Source organism: Strongylocentrotus purpuratus, unplaced genomic scaffold (assembly GCF_000002235.5).
Source record: "Strongylocentrotus purpuratus isolate Spur 01 unplaced genomic scaffold, Spur_5.0 spur5_scaffold_13, whole genome shotgun sequence".
Classification (NCBI taxonomy): Eukaryota; Metazoa; Echinodermata; class Echinoidea; order Camarodonta; family Strongylocentrotidae; genus Strongylocentrotus; species Strongylocentrotus purpuratus.
This window is the reverse complement of record NW_022145598.1, coordinates 15,632,434-15,648,843: the sequence shown is the minus strand read 5'-3', so window position 1 is coordinate 15,648,843 and position 16,410 is coordinate 15,632,434. Positions and strand designations below refer to the sequence as shown.

The window sequence follows — 16,410 nt, the reverse complement described above, 5'->3', positions numbered from 1 at the left end:
ACATAATATGATCAGATCAATTTTGCTCCTTGAATTTGAGGATCTGTTACTTGAAAAGTCGAATTACTGTAAAATACCACTCAACATATATTTCATCATCTCTTTCTATGTTTTTTTTAGTGTTTCCTTCCTTTTTCCTTATCACATTTCCTGCTACATAAATCCTTTCTACAGTTCGACTAAGCCAACTTTATTTTATGCTTTTATAGCTGGAGTGAATGAATTACATGCCATATCTCACAATATTTGTTTGGGTGTTTTTGTGTGTTTGCTTGTTTGTTTTAATTTGAGATTATGTGCAAGTTTAACATGAGTGAGGCTAGCCATGAGGACTAAGTATAAAGACAGGGATGTAAAAAGTGGATTGGATACATGTATTTCTCTTGTGTATGAGAGCATTTGTCAATTAATCTATGGGTCATAATAAGTTCGATGTTCCCTGTATGAACCTTTTTTGGGACTACATACCATGCGCATAGGACTAAATACTGCCCTTGAATATGATCTTGGCAATCTTGGAACTTCAAGCTTAATCAATTCGTTATGGAAGCCATGACCTACAAGTTATACCTATCGTTCCTCATATGGTCTGTAGATAAGAGTGAAATTTAAGCTCACAGTTTTAAAAAAATATATTTACCATGGAAATCAAGAAAATGTGATGGGATAGATTATGCTTCTTGACATTAAAGAAATATTTAATGAAAAAGTGAATTATTGTAACGTACCACTGAATATATGTTTCATTATCTTTTCTTTGTTTGTTAGTGTTTGCATTCTTTTTCTTATCGCACTTACTGCAACAAATTTCCTATCTACTGTTCGCCAACATTATTTTATTTGTCTTATAGCTGGAGTAAATTAATTACTGTCCATACATAACAACATTTCTTGTTTGTTTGCTTGGTTGTTTTTATTTACGATTGCGTTCAAGGTTATTTATGAGTGAGGATAGTGATGAGGACTGAGTATGAAGAGAGCGATATACTAAAGTGGATCGGATACATTTATTTCGTCTATGTATGAGACCATTTGTCCAGTAATCTATGGGTTGATTTTCCCTGCATGATTCACTTATTTCGGACTTGATTTCATGCGTTTAGGACTAAAGACCTTCTTTAAACTAGATATTGACTATCATTACGCTTACGACATGTGGTCTCCTGCTCTTTCCTTTTGTATGAAACTTTTATTTTAAGTAGAAACAAATTTTGTCAATCTTACATGTTATTCATTTTATTTATTTGTATGTTTCTTTGTATTGATATGAAAAAGTGGAAATAAAACAAACCAAACAAATAAGTACTTCAAGCGAAAATGATTTGTTGTTATGGGAGCCATGACCTGCATATTAAACCCATCGTTCCCTGGTACCCCCCGGCAGGGCTCTGCCCTGGACCCCAGCCGTGAGGACAGAAGTGGATCCCAATACAACAATTTGTTGTCTAACGTTATCTTTAGGAGAAAGAGAGAGAAAATAGTGAGAGTGCGTGTGTGTGTGTGTGTGTGTGTGTTTTATTGATCAAGACTGTTTCTTGAAAGTTCTGATAATGCCGAAATGCTGACACTCAAGAACTTTCATAGGCTGAGGCCCCCCCCCCCAAAAAAAAAAAAAAAAAAAAAAAAAAATCATTTGGTTGTCCTCGACCGCCCGCTCGTCATTTTCGGGACGCCCTTTTTTTTTTTTTTTTTTTTTTTTAATTTTTTTTCTTCATTTTTTTCTTCATTTTTTGGGGTGGGGAAGCAATCTTAATGCTTGCATCAAGTACGGTGAGATCGGGCTTGTGGTGGTTGAGATTATTTAATATTAAAACGATCAGATTCCTGACTAATATTGCATCATTCAGTGACGGTATTTCATTCGGTAGGCATCACTTTATCAGTAGTGGAGGCATATTTCTAAACGAATAGCCACAACCCTAACGCTAACCCTACTTGATGCACATGGTAGTGTATGCAAAGCATCGGATGAAAACTAGCTACACTAACTACATTACGCTAGTGGCTATTTTTTTAAATAGAAATATGAAGCTAATACTGACTAAATGCTCCATTTATCCGGTAGTTTTCATCTTGCTTTTTAAAATCATAACATGATTTGACGACGAGATGGCGCTATCCAATTTAGGTAGATACAACGTTGCATTCGTGAAACCTCCAGTGCAACAGTCTTTCCCTTGGACTTCGAAGGGTAAAAATATCTTTTGTTTATTCTAACTGGTATTTCACGACTTGGGCGACCAGAGTAATTACTATCAATCAACTTTCACTGCAACTGAGATCTAATAACATCAACAGAAATCTAAATCCGAAATACTATTGCCTAAAAGTACACTGTTATAACTAAACTAGTCCAGAATCTGGCTATTTGATTTTGATCTCCACCACACCAACGCAATATGCGACATCAGTGGCGTACGCAGGATTTTTTCAAGGGGGGGTTTTAACATTTTGAAATTTGGTCCCAATATTTCGCAACAACTCAGCCAACCGCTGAATAAGCGGGGGGAGGGGGGGGGGGGGGGGTGGTAAGAAGACATTTTTTTGTTTTGGTCCCCCAAAATCGCAACGACTCAGCCAGGCGCTGAATAAGCGGGGGGGGGGGGGGGGAGCACCGATTTGGGAAGTTTTCTATATAGAGGGAGCAAGTAGCTACAAGTAGGACAGTGGGGCTTTAAAAGACGTACTATGTTGCACGAACAAACCCTTGTCAGTCACTGTGCGTAACAATGTCTGCACTCACCTTATCTCATAAACTATGCAGATGCCGCACTGCATTGCCTCTGTACTTTAAAGATACTATGTCCCTTTTTCAGCCAACCTCACATTCTGTAGAACTTTGCCGGAATTATGAATATGTCATGTATGTCCTATCTATGAAATTTAAACGTTAGCAGTGTCCTTATATTCAAATTATGCAAGGAAACCCGTTTACTTACTAGACTTCACTGTCAGACACTATTGAGTGACTGACTGGCTTTTTTTCTTCTTTGGTATAACATACATGAAAAGAGTTGTAAAGGCTATATGAGCATTTGTCTACATCAATAACCCACTTCTTGTGATGTCCAAAATTAAACTGATTGAATTTTTGCGCAGCATAAGACGTATGACCATTCGGTACAATTGTCTGAAAATCAAGACTATTACTTATTGGTTCTATAGCCCCTAAGTCGATTTGACAACTAATAGTCGTTATTTTCCCACTTGAAGACATTTTCAAACCCCAACTTTTTTAGGGAAGTTCTAAATTAGTATTATCTTTCAAATGCAGTTGGAATTTAACTTTTTCATTTTTTTGGCCTGCAAATGGGACATAGTACCTTTAACCGCTAACACAGCCAGGGACTGGCAGATCTAGGCTCTACACAAGGCATTAGGAATCGTGGTATAGTGTCAAATAATAATCTGTACCTGCAAACTAAGAACAGTTTGAAAAGAGTTTTGAGAAGAGTAAAGAAAGATTTTCTGCTCGTATCTGTCTTCAGTTAGTCATAGATCTTAAAGGGCCCCTGCCATCCACATATGTTTATTTATGTTGGTGTGTAATCCTGCATACATCTCATATGCTGAATCTATATCATAGATTTTTATATTCTTTGAAATATTTGTTTCAAACTTGCTAAGCTCCACCCTAAAAATCTTCCGACCTCACTCCCCCTGTGACATTATCTGTCATTCATCAATGAGCTAACTTGGGATAGTGGTATGTAACTTTGCTAAATTTTACCTCCTACTACAATACAACAAACAATCGCAACATATAAGTTGCTATACTAGTCTTGTTCAGACGGGGTTTTGCTAGTCGGCGTAAGTTAATCCCTGCAGCAGTAAATACCTCGTGTATACTTCACTTACACCATTAGTTGTCCACACGCTCTTACTCGGACCAACTTGCACTGTTAACATGACCTTCCACCGACCAGCGTAACTTACGCAGAGCCATCTATGCCATCTATACACAGAGTTTGGCCGACCCGGTTCGAGTTGGACACAATATAACAAAAGAATATACACCATGTTTTGACCCAGTGAAACCATGTTGGCCAAACTCTGTGAATAGATGGCTAGTGAAAGGTCACAGATACTCCCGGGTATAAGTGAGAGCATCCACACGGTCAACTTACGCTACCCTCTAGTCGTGTTTATAATAGCGAGTTACTCCTGGATTTTTCCAGGAGTAAATAGGTCGGGGTAAAGGTAGGCGTAGCGAACACAATCATCGTTCAGACGGTCACTACTTTACACTGACCTTTACACTGACCTCACCATATTTGCCCCCGACTAGCTCTTAACAAGACCTTTACCCCAGGGTAACTTGCCTCCGTCTGAACAAGACTTATGTCAGACAATTCAGACTAAACAGTTGGCTAAACTAATATTATACAAAATGAATGGTTATGAGTTCAATAGTGCGAATATTTTCATGAGTTGAAAGATTAACATTCTATTCAACGAGGCGTCAGCCGAGTTGAATAGAATTAATGTTAATCTTTCAACTCATGAAAATATTCGCACCATTGAACGAATGAAAAACATTCATTATTTGTTTCATACAACATCGAAGAAGATCTAATAGAACGTTAATCAACAAATTATGCTTTACTCCTTATATTAAAGATAAATTCAAGTTGAATTCAAGCCTTCTCGATTACATTCAGATTGCCTTCGCGTCAGATACACGCAGGGGTACGCGCGCGCACGGCAGAGAGGTACGCAGTCTGCATATAACCAAAAATGCACGACCGTGCAATATACCATCTATTGAATATCATGTGACCAACAATCCTCCAATCAAATGACAGGGATCCACGTAGGTGTTGTATAATCTAAAATATACAATTGTATGTACTAATGTCCCCCAGCTCAACACACGATCATAATAGAATTGAATGCTTTCATACATGTAAAATACATCATCATTGTCTTTGACATCTTGTTGATGCTTCAACTTGTCTGACGTAGCAACTTTTATGTTGCTAATTTGTATTACGTGTTGTAGCAGGTGGTCAACTTTGGCAAAGTTACATACCTCTTTTTCAAGTTAGCTCATTGATGACTGACAGATGATGTCACAAGGAGAATAAAATCTAGAGGATATTTTATGGTGGAGCTTTAATAGCTAGTTTGAAAATAAAATAAGATAAAAATCTATGAAACACATTCAGAAGTTTACATATAAAATTAAGAGATGTATGCAGGACTACACACACCAACATGATAAGCTTGCATTTGGCTGGCAGGGGCCCTTTAGATTGATCAAGCCAATTAATCATGCACGTAGATTAGGCAACTCCGCTTCAGTTGGAGACACTCTAAAAACAATATTCGCCGTGGTCCAACAATACGCAATCATTGTTTACACGGCTCCGAGCAATAACTTAAGGACAAATTAAATTTATACATAATAGTGGAGATGTATTATGCACTAAGTGGAAAAAATATATTAGATTCATTACCGTAGAAGAAAGAGAGATACAGAGTATATTAACGGTGCATTACAACTCCATGGTATAAGTGTGAGAGGGAGAGAGAAAGAGAGAGTGAGGGGTGAAGAGAGTGGGAGAGAGCGAAAGAGAAAGAAATGAGGGGAGAAAGAAAGAGAAGTTACCCGAGGAGGGAGAAAGAGAGCAGGAGAGAGAAAAAGAGAAAGAAATGAAGAGAGAGAGAGAGAGAGAGAGATCCGAGGAGGGGGGGGGGGAGGGAAGAAAAGAGGAAGAGAGAAAACAGGTTGTATATGGATGGGAGAGTAGATGGCAGGATGAAATAACGATTTTAAATTGCCCTTAGGATTTGTGAAAATTCGTGAAAATGCAACGGCATATTTTTCTATTCATGTGAACTGTCAAAGGTATTTTTTTTTTTCTACCACGGATTATTTTGTGGATTACGAGGACGGGGTTCGGAAGCCAGCCCTGCATTAATGTCCTTTGACAAGATATTTATCTATATTTGCCACTCTCCATCAAATTATTAATGGTAGTGAGTCAAGGTTACGTTGGCTGCCCAGCTAATGTATAATCAAGTGCCATGAGCATCACAGCGTTACGGATACGAGCGCTTAAATAAACGTACTTTGCGGGTCAAAAAATTGAAAAGGTTAAATTCCAACGGCATTGAAAAACAGTACTAATTTGGAACTTCCCTCAAAACGAAAGGGCTTGAAAATGGCTTTTAGTGAGAAAATAAAGACTATCAGTTCTCGAATCGATTTGAATGATTTCAATCACCTAAGTAATAGTCTGATTTTAAGACCCTTTTGCCGAGTGGTCGTACTTCTTGTTCTGCATTAAGATTCAATCAGTTTAATTTTGGCCATTACAAGTAGTGGGTTATTGATGTAGACAAAATGCTCATGTACCTGTTACAGCTCATTTTAAGTATGTTATTACCAAAGATAAAAAGATGTCAGTCAGTCAGTCACTTAATAGTGTCTGACAGTGAAGTCTAGAAGGTAAACGGGTTTCCTTGCATAATTTTAATACTAGGACACTGCTAATGTTAAAATTACACAGATATGACATACATGACATATTCATAATTCCTGCAAATAAGTTCTACAGAATTCGATGTTGGCACTAATAGGAACATATACATGCAGTTCATAAACAATGATTAATTCACTTTTCTTCCGATCTGATTTTATTGATTAAAAAACAAACTGATTTCTTTATAAGTGTCCTCGAGAGGGTGGGCCGCCAGTCTATGAGGCTTGGAATGGTGCCTACCAGACAACACCAGGCTCAACCGGACCTTTCATTTGGTATGATGGATCCAGTCTAAACTTTGAGCGATGCCTGGCTGACGTTTCAGCCGGACAACCCCGGTAAAAACGAGGACTGCGCCCCTTTCCGGCGTAGGAACGCAGGAGATGATATCCTCCAGCCTTGGAACGACCTTCACTATGGAAGGGAACTGCCTTTCATGTGTAAAGCTGCCCTAAATTAGACATCCTTATTCGACTGTACCCTGAATTAGAAGCTTCCTTGATATGCATGTACGGATCAGGCAACCATTTTATTTATTTGAACAAAACTCTTGAAAACCTTGCAAAATAGTAGTGTTAGCAGTGTAGATTCACTAATTAGGGCTATTTTCTATAGTCCATTAGTCTTAGTCAGTCTTTTGCGTTTGTGCTTTGTTGCACGAGAAAAATTGACCATTTTGGGAGAAGATTACATCTAATTTTGTTTCTATTTCGGTAAGAAAAACTGCGCCATATTATTAAACAGTTAGGACTCCTTCACATTAATTTGTCAAGTAATCTGCCCTTCAATAGGATCTTTACAATCACATAACTTCAAGCTAAAGTAATTCGTTTGTATGGTAGCCATGACCTGCATATTATACCCATCGTTCCTTGGGACTCCCTGGACCCCATCCGTAAAAACAGAAATAGATAGCAAGACAACAAATTTGTGTATAAAATTGTCCTTAGAAGAGTGTGTTTCTATCGATCAAGACGGCTTTTCGATGGTTCTGACAATGCTGAAGTTCTAACATTCAAGAGCGTCTAGCCCAGCCAGGCCCCCGACAGGGGCTATGACCAGTGGCGTACCTGGGGTACTCCGTCAGGGGGGGGGGGGGGGGGGGGGGCAAGCGACCGAAACAAAACCAAAAAAAAGCGATGCTAATTTTCACTTCTGGCGAGCGAGCGAGCAAAAAAAATCTTTAAGTAACGTTTGGTATATAAACTGGTATTGTTGCAAGTTGGGGGTGGGAACATTCACTTGTTAGCGACGTTAATTTCATTTTTTTGCAAACGAGCGTAGCGAGCAAGAAAAAAAATCACTTCTTTTTTAATAATTGCCACTTAACTCTCTTTATTTCTAGGACTTATTTTAAAGTCCAAAGAATTTATTCTAAATCAAGTCCCCTTGGATTTAAAATAAGTCCTAGAAATTAAGAGAGTAAACTTGGTTCAATTGTCCCATGCAGGGCGCGGGAACAATATTGTGTTTAGGCTAATTTTATACCCATTTTAGCTGGCGAGCGAAAATACATCTTTCTCTCAATGAATTGCTATATAAAATTTGTTTCATTGTTGCAGGTCGGGGGCGGGCACAATCGTGTTTAAGGCAATGTCAATCCCATTTTGGCGGGCAGGCAACCCCCTACATTTCTCTTTTTAATGATATTGTAGCAGGTTAGTGGTGGGCACATAATTCCACGAGCTAGCGAGCGTAGCGAGCGAGCGAAAAAATCACTTCTCTTTTGTAGGGAACATATGGTACATAAAACTTGGGTTCATTGTTCCATGCCAGGGACGTGATTATTAAAAGCGGTGTTATTTCTATTTTGGCGAGCGAGCGTAGCGAGCGAGCGAAAAAAAAAATCACTTCTCTTTTATAGGGAAAATGTAGTACATAAACTTGGGTTCATTGTTCCATGTCAGGGACGTGATTATTAAAAGCGGTGTTATTTCTATTTGGCGAGCTAGCGTAGCGAGCGAGCAAAATTTTTGTAATGATAGTTGGTTCATAAATTTCAGATTTTTTTGTTGCAGGGCAGGGCTTACACAATCATGTCTAAGGTGATGTTAATTCCGTTTTGGCGAGCACGAGCACACCAAAACTTCTTTGAATAACGTTTGGTACATAATTATTAACTGGTTGTTGCAGGTTGGGGCGGGCACGTTAGCGGTGTCAATTCCATTTTGGCGAGCGAGCATAGCGAGCAAGCAAAAAAAAAAAATCTCTTTTAATAGAAATTAATAAATAAACTTGTTTTTATTGGTGCAGGTCAGGATGGACGCAATCGCGTTCAACGCGATTCAATACACCAGTTTACAGTTGTGTGCGCCATTTTAAATGGTGAGTAAACAAAGCCAATGACCCAGAGGTCAGTGGTATTTATGCGTAAATTAAGATTGCGCCCATGCAAATGATGATATGCGCGCACAACGCAGCGCGCAGTCAGTGATATCATCATCATTTGCATGGGCGCAATCTTAACTTACGCATAAATACATGACCTCTAGGTCATTGGCTTTGTTTACTCACCATTTAAAATGGCGCCCATGTCTGCGCATGCGCACTGATACAACTGTAAACTGGTGTATTCCTTTTTGGCGAGAGGGCGAAAAAACTCTTCCATTTTTGACTATATTGTTGCAGGTCAAGGGTGGGCACAATTGTTTCAAAAGCAATGTCTATTCATTTTATTCGCGAGCGAGTGTAGCGAGCGAGAAAAATGAATTAGTCTCTTTTAGTAACATTTGGTACATACATTGTGTGTTATTGTTGCCATGGTTGCAGGTCGGGGCCCGTCGGGGCAGGCACAATTGTATTCTAGACAATGCTAATCCTTTTCTTTTTTCAGGGGGAAGAGCAAGTGAAAACATTTAATACAAAATAGGCTAGCAAGCAGTTCGCGCCAGCGAAGAGTTTTGAATTTGTTATATCACTTTTATTTTCCTATTTTCATTTGTCTTAATTTTTCAGGGCCGTATGCGGAATATTTTTCTGGTGGGGGAGGGGGAAAGATGCGTTAAAAGTTTTCGAAGAATCTCAAAAGCAAAAGGAGTGAAGGGAGTTCGAGCGACCGAACTAGTCATGAGGGTACTTTTGCATTTTCAAAAGTAGAATAGAAGGATTTGGTATAGGCCTACACTACATTTTCAGGAAAAAAACTGTACGTTTTCAAAATATCTGGGGTCAACTGCCCCCCCCCCCCCGCCTGGTGCGTACGGCCATGGTCTTTTTTTTTTAATTTCCCCATTTGTTTTCCTTTCCTTTTCTTTTCCCTTTTTCTTCCTTTTCTCTTCTTCCTTTTTTCTTTCCTTTTCCTTTTTTCTTTTTCTTTCCTTTCCTTTCTTTTCTTTTCTTTCCCCTTTTTCTTTTTTTCCCCTGGAGCCCGTCAGGGGGGCACTCTGCCCCCCCCTGCCCCCCCCCATAGGTACGCCAGTGAGTGATTTCAAGTTTGGTGTTAGTGTTAGTGTTAGTGTTTAGAGCAGTCAAGAGCTCTTAAATCGAGCGGAGAATTTGCTGATGAAATTAAGAGCCCGATACCGATATCAAAATCGATAGCTTAACACCAGCCGTGACGTCACCACATACTTGATTTTACGACGATGATTTAAAAATAGTACATCAAAACTAAAGATATCATGAAAAGTACAGAATAAATTTACACCTATTTCTCTGGTCTTAGAAAATAACTAATTTTACACGAAAGAATATAGGATTACGTGTTTCACATATTTTTATTTGGTCGTCAGACAATAAATTGGCGTCGTTCGTGCGTTGAATGTGCGCGGGTACAACACTAACACCGAACTGGAAATCAACATTTGCTTAATCCCTAGGGGCTAGTGTTAGTGAATAGGACATTTGTATGTAAAATATTAACACCAGCCACAAAGGTCAGTTCAGCAGACGACAATTTTGCAAAATCGATAACACTAGCTACCGGAAGTTGACGGTATTCAGAGGTCAAAGCCTTAACACCAGCTGATTTCCATTTCGGTGTTTAGGCTGGTGTTAGTGTTTATTAAACACTAACACCAGCCTTAAACACCCAACTTGAAATCACTCAGTGGCTATGACCACCTGATACCAATAATCGAGTCAGCAAAGTACCGTAGTGGATTACCCAATGTGGTCGGTTAATATCAGAGCAGAATATAATCTGATAACCTAGGTGATATAGTTGCAATAGTAAGGTACCGGAACTATATTGTCTCCTAGAGTATAGTGATGACCCAGTAAGATACTGAGGAAACAAGTCTTCCAGCGCGCGCGCGCTACTCAGCTTCTGTAGATCGTCGCCTTTAGATTATATTCTGTAACAGTAAGTTGCTGGGAATGCTTGTGCGGAATACGCGTGCGTATTATCAGGGAGTGCAGCCTATGCGAAATACATCATGCTCGACCGCCCGCTGTAGCGGCGGATCCAAGAGTTTTTTTTTAAAGGAGGGGCGTGAAGTGTTAAATCGGCGTGGGGTCCGGGACCAAAGGGCCCCGGAAAAAAAATTGAACTATAAGATGCTTTATGGTACATTCTGAGGCATTTCTGAATGCGTAAACTGAACATTTATTTGAAAATTCTTGGCTTTTTTTGGAAGGAAAAGGGGGCATTAAATCCCCGACGCTCCCCATGGGTCCGGCCTAGCTGGCAGGGCTAGCTAGCGCGACCCGGCAAGGCTAGCTCTCTGTAGTACGCCCAGGACTGGCGTCGACCGCCGGCGTCCCCGCTAGACTAGACCCGCAGAGCTCGCATACCTGCGGCTAGCTAGCATCAGATACAGTTTCAGCTGGTCGGCGCAGCTAGCCTTGCCCTGCTGGTGGTTCCTTGTCTTCACTCCAAAAATATCTACAATGTATACCGTAAGTTTTAAATATATAGATCTAGATATTCATCTAAGTCAGAGGAATAATCGATAGAGTCTAATTATAAGGACTAATATTGTTTGAAAACCATTTGCCTTTGTATTTCATGAGACCTATCTAGATCTAGTCCCAAATATAAACTTTTCTGTGTGTGATTCTATCGTTATTTGTGTGTGTGTGTTGGCAATTTTTCTACGAAAAAGTGTTGTACAATCAAAATTCATCCAACTTGAGCATACCAAATTCCACTTCACACTCCTATAATTTCAATGCATAAGGTCTAGCCATTAATTAACCGGTATCGACGTCATAAAACTCATTTCCTATTAGTACTTTTCCACACATGCATGTAGATTTCTAGGTCTACAAAACAAATACCGGTAGCCTAGATCTAGATCTAACGTTAGGTGTCTAGGCCTACTAAATTATAAATAGGAGAAAATGTAGATTATTGTTCAATTGAATATTGAATATAGATCTAAATCATTATGATGCTTCAAAATCATACTGCAGTTTAAATAACCTTAAAAAATCAGTTCTCTTATTTAATTTCATCTGATTCACACTCACAGTCACAGCTCAAAATCGCGTTGAAAAACTGCAAAAAATGCCCCTTGAAAGCTTGATTTTATTCCATTGCACTTTGTTTCACTAGCGTTTGCGCATCGATAGACTTTATGATAGACTCTGTCTAGATCAACAGATAATTCAATGAAATTTTGGGCAAACCCTGATAATACTGCGGCTATTTGTGCTGCTCACTCTCCTCATTTGGCATGTTTGGCGCTATATAGCCAATGTACTATGTAGGTATTTCATTTTAAATAATTATTTTATAGTCAAGATGACCATATTGTCTACAAATTCTTGACATGCTTGTGAAATATTCCACCACTCATTCAAGGACTCTGCACAGTATAGCCTAACGGTTCATTGTGCGCAATGCTTGCACATGTCTGTAGATTATATAGGCCTACACGATAAAAAACAACAACAATGGTTTATTCACAAAATCAGTAGGGGTGCTGGTACGTGAATAAGCATCGTCCGCATAAACGACAATACCCTCGTAAACGAAGACCATTCGCATCCAGAAAAATAAGGATCATCCACATTTTTGTGAAGGATCCGGATTCCTGATCCGCGCGTTGGTGATGCGAAAAACGAATTCCGCGATGATGCTCCATAATGCATTTTACACTTACGCAGAGACTTTCACTTTTATGAACAATAAATCCTAGGGAAGACGGACAACCCATAGAAAGTAGACGGTGAACTGGGGGTATTTTATTACGCGGAATCCGTTTTTTCGCATTAATTGCCAGCACGCGGATCAGGAACCCTGTACCCGCAGAGCACCGAAGAAGAAAAAACGTCTGTGAAAATTGCAGACTATCCTTATTTTTTTAGGTCGAGACTTGTCCGCGTTTACCAGGATATTCTTGTTTATGCGGACAATCTTCATTCTCAGACCAGTGCCCCTACTGAAAATGGCAATATTCCTCACATCAATTCCACTCTTAGAGAAATAACTTGGCACAAAGTACCCTGCAGGAAGTCAAGCTAGGGCCATGCAAGGACAAGTAAAAGAGCCACATCCATAATTGTAATTTGCAATTATTATTTTTCTTTTTCATAAAGATAGAGAATGATAGGAATAACTCATTGTTAGAAATACACATCACAAGATTTGAAAAAAAAAAAAAAAAACTATCTATTTTTGTATTTGGGACCATTAAATGGCAAAATGGAATGATGATGCATTATGGAGCAGACAGCATGTTATTGGCCATTAACACATAATAACCAGGATTTTTCACTGAATATTTTGTAGATGGAGTATATTAATTGTTCTTTATGTTATAATTTCATTATATTTTAATCAATCAGATTTTATATGTTTTCATTGAAATGAGTTATCAATGTAATTTTTTTGGGGTAAAATTGTTTCTTAGGATCATACACTGGCCCAACTCTATTTTTGAAGAAAAAAATGTTATTGTTTTGGTAATTACTGTTGTATACGAACAAGCAAAGGGCATATACAGTAGTACACAATAAGCACTGACTTGAACAATTCAGGGAAAGCTATTTATAGTGGAGGGAGGGGGGGGGGGGTAATGATCCTATGCACCTAATTCTGCATCGGTGTAGTACGTGTTGTTATAGGGTTCTATAGACTATTACCCCCCCCCCCCTGGACAATCACCCCTGACAATTACCGCAAAAGGACATTTTACCCCCCCCCCCCCTCTGAAAACTTAGCCCCCCCCCCCCCTAAGCCTCAATTGAAGCTGTTATTCAACCCTTACACTGACAGCAGTGATCAAGGTTGACCTCTCAGTCATGAATATAAGCCATAGGGGGGGGGGTTATACTTTGCACCATACAAGTAGGGTGGTCCTATACACCCAATTCAGCATCCAGTGGTTCCTATCATTTGTGATTTTTCCAAACATTATTTAAGTCAATTTTATAAATTTGCTTGCATCTTCAAATTGGAGTGATCGAATGCCGTTTGAGCAATTTTTTAATTTTATTTTCATATTGCATCTTTTTAATACAAACAGAAAACCTAACATGCTTGAAGATGTAGAAGATCCTCGCTATCCATCCACCTTCGCAGCTTCTTTTGCCTCACAATTACCTCTGTCACAAGCCCTATCAAACACCGTGCCTGATTATGGTGCAGCTGACAGCACTGGGGACACTTTGCCTCAATTGAAGCTGTTATTCAACCCTTAGACACAACCACTTGCCTGTTAATTACCTGCTATGAAAGAAATTACATATTGTGGTAAGTACATCGAAGCAGCAATGGATGTGGGGCTGTCTCACTAACAGCAGTGATCATGGTTGACGTACTCTCAGTCGTATAATCATCATGGGCGGGGGTCATACGTTGATGCTATACAAGTAGCATGATCCTATACACCTAATGCTACATCCAGTGTTCCCATCATTTGTGATTGTCCCAGAGATTAAGTCAATTTTATAAATTTCCTTGCATCTTCACATTTGAGTGAATTTTGTTTTAGCATGGGGCATGGGGGGGGGGCATACTTTGATGTCATACAAGTAGCATGATTCTGTACACCCAATTCTGTTTTAAGTTTCGTTTATAGATCTGATTGCATTTGACATTCTTGATCATGTACGATATCCTCACTATCCTTCCACCTTCACAGCTTCTTTTGCCTCACAATTACTTCTGTCACATACAAGTCCTAACACCATGCCTGCTTTTGGTGCAGGGAGCCTAAAGGGCATTTCCAATTTCCTTTGGTTGTTGCCACTTTTTTTTTAATGAATGCGTTTTAAGCCTTGTAATTGCGATATCTTAGTAATCATTTGAGGTATGAACTTCAAACCTGCTAATAGTACATGTATGTATCACTTTAGGAAGACAATCTGATTATATTTTGGGGTAAGTAGGTCAAAGGTCACATAAGGATTTCTCTTTATGCCAATAGAAAAAAACTCTCACATTGTTTAATACAGATAACGTTATAGAATTTACACAATGGAGGGATTTTATTTTTTATTTTTTAATCTCTGAAACCCCAAACTGTACAAAATCCAGGAATGAAAATTTAATCTAATGATACTTTGATCTCAAGATATATGTTTTGGCGGACCCGCCTCCCACTAGCATAGAGTGTTGAAATAGTCACACACTTTTTACAGCAAACGTTATTGTTGAGGCATAACATAAACTGTTTTGCGAGAACGTGCAGTTTTCTTCATGTTGGACTGTTTTCAAGATATGTAATTTTCGATCTTTACCAATTAGTATTGCATCTGTTGGATCATTTAGAAGAAACACCTACTTATGATATTCATATTAATGTTTAAATGTGCCACATTAATCTGTACAAAGTAAAAAGGGTATTTATTCAAGATTAAAATGATAGTGTTTAAGCCTATATTATACACTATTTATTTTAAAAAAAATCAGTAATGTGAAGATAAGTTGAGGCCAGCAGTCTGCAATACTTTGAAACAGATAAAGTCCTGCAAAGGAAACAAAATAGAGCCTCAAGCACGTAAGGAAATTTGTGTCGAAGTGTTGAAATGAAAAATTATCTTACAGTAGTCTGATTGGTGTCCCTTTTTTTATCTCCTTTGCAGCTTTGCTCAAGCTCAGCATCCGTTATTACATTATTCCTTCACTTTTTATCAAAATTTAATGAATTTTTTCTTTTCTCTTTTGTTTCTTTTATTTGATAGAGCTACTAGCAAAGGAACAACTTCAACACTGCATCAAATGGCTCGACCAAAGTTATCAGTGGAGCAATATTCACCTGGTTTCCCCAAAACAAAACAGCACATCCCAAAGAATGGTGAACTCCAGTTGAAAAGACATGCGATTTTGAAATAACCATGGTCATTTCAGACATCTTGCGGGAGAATTAAAAGGGGCAAGAACAGTCAGTGATTTAGATACATTTTACCATCAGGAGCATTCACTGCATTGCACAGTATGTAACTGAATAGTTGCAGAGAAACTGGACTCTATGTAACTATACTAGACATGACAAGTACAGAAGTACTAGCTAGTAATGGACAAGGAATTTTACTCACGTGAGCAGTTCAAAACCAAATCCAAGTAAGTTTTCCTCAAGTGTATCCAACCAGCCCTTCAAATGCTGCACCTAGACCACAAGGCCATCCAAAACTGCACCACTCCGACAATTCTGGGAGTTACAGTCAGATCTCAAATGGAATTTCCAAGTGTTTGATATGATATCAAGTGCCGGCAAGCGACTATACATTTACGACATCTCAGAGTATCATGTGAAGATCTAGCAGACATCTTCTCGACATATATCCGATCTTCGCTAGAATACGCTTCTCCAGTTTGGTCCACATCAATTTCCCGAACAGTTATCTTGCAGTCTGAAGAAAGTGCAGAAACGTGTCTGCTGTATTATCCTTGGATAAGAACAGTTGTATGAAACCACTCGTTTCTCTCCAGAGTCTAACTTCTTGCCGTCTTGTCCTTCTTGAATCCTTTTCTCTCAAACTGTTTAAGTCATCACGAGATCGAATTATGTTCTATCGCCAACTCGTCGCCAAA

At 38.9% G+C, this 16,410-nt stretch overlaps 1 long non-coding RNA gene across 1 annotated transcript; it reads left to right on the top strand.

Annotated features, from left to right (window-relative positions):
- The first annotated feature begins 11,208 nt into the window (after nucleotides 1–11,208).
- On the top strand, nucleotides 11,209–16,410 carry LOC115923012. The gene is made up of 3 exons (XR_004063723.1): nucleotides 11,209–11,327; nucleotides 13,901–14,127; nucleotides 15,561–16,410. It is a non-coding gene; the product is annotated as an uncharacterized LOC115923012 (long non-coding RNA).